Raw genomic sequence first — 3,592 nt, 5'->3', positions numbered from 1 at the left:
AAGCTTGGCTTTTACTGTTTGTTTGGTGATAAATGTTGTATTGGGTTTTAGTTCTGATTCTAGGATTGTTTGGAAGAGTTTTTAGTTGAGCTTGGGCTGAAGGAAAAGTTGGGGTGCTGGGTTCGCAAGGTCAAGTCGCGGCCGTGTTCTTGGGTGCCGCGACCTCAGAGAACCCCAGAGCCTAGATAGGGCTCTGTCTTGATAGCGCGCTGCGACCCTCAAGGGCAAGTCGCGGTCCGCCCATGGCACCCAGACAAGGGGCTTTCTTTCTGGGAGGCACACTGCGGCCCTTGGGGGCAGGTCACGGCCCGCCTGGTTCTTTTAAGCCAACATAGGTTTTTAAGGCTCGGGATCAAATCTACTACCTAGTTTGGTGGAGTTCGAGGTCCCAGAGGCTAGGACTTGGTCCGGGAACCTTTGATTGCTCATTATTGATGGGATTTCATATTTGGTTATGATTCGGTTACCGCTAAGGGCTCAAGGTCAGGATCGTGCTCAAATGTCGTTCTTAATTTATTTTACGCTTAAGCCTGATGTTAGAAAACTGCACCCATTATGTGAATACGTGACTATTTATGAAGCATGTTGAGTGCTATATATATGGATATATGTTGCCTTATGAATGTCTGGTTGCATTATTTACTTGAGAAAGGCATTGACTTATCAGTCAAGGACGGCAATAGCACTGAGCGCTGGTTGTAAAGCACTGACTTATCGGTCAAAAATGGAAATAGTGCCGAGCGTTGGTCTATATGATTAGATCTAATCAAGAGAGCGTTACACGTTCGTCCGACCCAATGGTCGTAGAAAACTAAAGCGCTTGACTAGTTCTATGGCTAGTTACTCAGAGCCAGGGTGAAAAGCCCAAGGTGATTTATGGTCACATGGCTAGGGCAAAGGACCCCAGGATGACCCCATGGTCATCTATTCAGGGCAAAGAAACCCATATTGACTCCATGGTCATCTGATTAGGGCTACGGGCCCCATAATGATTCCATAATCATTTATTGTTATTTGTATGCATGTAGTAATAAGTTTTCTTACTGAGCTTTGGCTCACGGATGCTATGTGGTGTAGGTAAAGGAAAAGAAAAGCTTACCCATCCATGAGTGGAGAGCTTAGGTGGCAATGTGTACATATGCGACCGCTTGACCACCACGGCCAAGGTTTCTCAGAGGAACTAGGTTTAAACCCTATTTTTGCCGCTTAGGTTGGCAGATTGTAAGTTTCGAGTTGTAATGACCATTTTGGAACTGTAAACAACTTTATAAACATTATTATGGGATCCCATGTACAGTTTAACGTTTTTAATAAAATGTCCATTCATTTTGACCAAGATTTTAACCCTAGCCCATTAATTACATTTAGATGCACGTTTATGGCCTAAAGACCCATTTAGCGGGTTATGCACTATTTAAAATACACAGTGTGACGGTCTTGGCTAACCAGGGCGTTACAATACCGTCCTACCCTATAACTGATCAAACAGATCATCGATTCTTGGCAAAGGATACCTTTTCTTGATAGTCAACTTGTTTAGTTCTCTATAATCGATATACATCCTTAGAGAACCATATTTCTTCTTCACGAATAGAACTAGTGCGCCCCACGACGAGAAACTGGACCTGATAAAACCCAAGTCTAGTAACTCATGTAATTGAACCTTTAGTTCCTTCAACTGTACTGGAGCCATCCTATAAGATGCCCTAGAAACTGGCTCTATCCCTGGTGTCAGTTTAATCACAAACTCCATCTCCCTATGTGGAGGTAACCTTTGAAGATCATCTGGAAACACATCTAGATACTCACAGACTAATTTCGTCAATTATGGTCCCACTATACGACCTGAGTGGTATCCACCACGCTAGCTAAGAATCCTATGCATCCCCCCTACAATAGGTCTCTAGCTCTAAGTACATATATCATAGGTACACGGGGTCCATGCACAGTGCCAACAAATACAAATGGGTCCTTACCCTGTGGCTCAAAGGTTATCATTTTCTTCTTGCAATCTATCATTGCCCCATACTTCTCTAACCAGTCCATACCAATAATTATATAAAAATTAGTCATAACCAACTTTACCAAGTTAAACGAAGACTCCCTGCCATCCACTTTCACTGGCAATGATCTGACCCATCTCTTGGAAACCACAAACTCCCCAGTTGGCAGCATAGTACCAAACCCCATAGGATAAAAGTCACATGGTCTACATAGTCCATCTATAATCCTACTGGCAACAAAATAGTGTGTAGCACCCGAGTCAATCAAAACAATATAAAGTATCCCAGCACTAGAAACTTGACCTATAACCACTAAGGGACTAGCCTCGGCCTCTACCTGGGTCAAGGTGAACACCTGAGCTGTCATCACGCTATCCATCTTCTTGGGCTATTCCTTTCTGGCTTTCAGGCAGTTCTTCTTCAGGTGTCCCACACTCCCATAGATGAAGTAGGCCTTCACCCAAGATTCCCCAATATGGCGCCTCCTACACCGAGTACACTTTGGGAATGCTTTCCAGGTCTCACCAACACCCTGGCAGCCTATATGTATGCCTTGTGGCCTCCAATTTGGCCCTGGAGCTGAAACTGTATATGGAGTCTTTCTCTTTTGGTCACTAGGGCCTTTGTCCCTACCAAAGCCTACAAATGGAGGTCTCGGCCTCCTAGAATCCCTTCTGGCCGCATTCTCGTGCCAGATCTTGTTCTCTGCGCTCTCAGCTATAAGCGCCTTCTCCACAGCCTGTGCATAGGTAGTCACTCTTGGCTCAGTAGTGATACAAACATCCTGAGCTATCATAGGTTGTAACCCCTGGAGAAATGTCTCTCTTCTAGTCCCATCAATGGGCACCAGATCTCTATCAAACTTTGCCAATCTATCAAACTTCAAGGCGTAATCGGTCACTGACATATTGCCCTGAAGTAACTTACTGAACTCTTCAGCCTTCGCAACTTTAATTGCGTCATTGTAGTATTTTTCATTGAACAGAGTTTGGAATTCCTCACAGTCCATAACATTTACTGCCCTGGCCTGGGATACCCTCCCACCATATTTGGGCATCCTCCCGATACATGTAACTGGTGCAAGCCACTCTCTCATTACCACCTACCCTCATGAATTCCAAGATGGTGGTTATCATAGTCATCCACTACTCAGCCTTCAATGGGTCTGAGCTGCCCTCAAAAGCTAGAGGGTGCTGTTTTCTGAACCTCTCATACAAGGGTTCCCATCTATCTCCCCCTGTCTGGGGCTATACCGCCGTTGGTACCTCTGGCTGTAACACTGCCGGTACTGCAGGGAGTAGGTTCCCTACTGGAACCTGTCGCTGTCTCAAGAGGCGAATCTCATCTTCCTGCCTCTGTAACCTTGCTTTCATATCACCAAGCACCTGTTGCTAGTATTCTAGAGCTAGCGCTGGGGCCTGGCCCTGGTCATTCTCTTCTCTAGCTTGTATCTCTTGGTCAACCAACCTCTATGGCCTTCGAGGAAGCATACTAATAACTATCCCACTTTATAGGTATCAAATCGATCGTTAGGTAAGTAATAACTATACCTCTCGTCGCATGACGGTCTAAGATCAAACAAACAAATA

This window comes from Humulus lupulus, chromosome 5 (assembly GCF_963169125.1).
Source record: "Humulus lupulus chromosome 5, drHumLupu1.1, whole genome shotgun sequence".
In the NCBI taxonomy this organism is placed as follows: domain Eukaryota; kingdom Viridiplantae; phylum Streptophyta; class Magnoliopsida; order Rosales; family Cannabaceae; genus Humulus; species Humulus lupulus.
The sequence above is the reverse complement of the archived record's forward strand: the minus strand, read 5'-3'. Positions refer to the sequence as shown.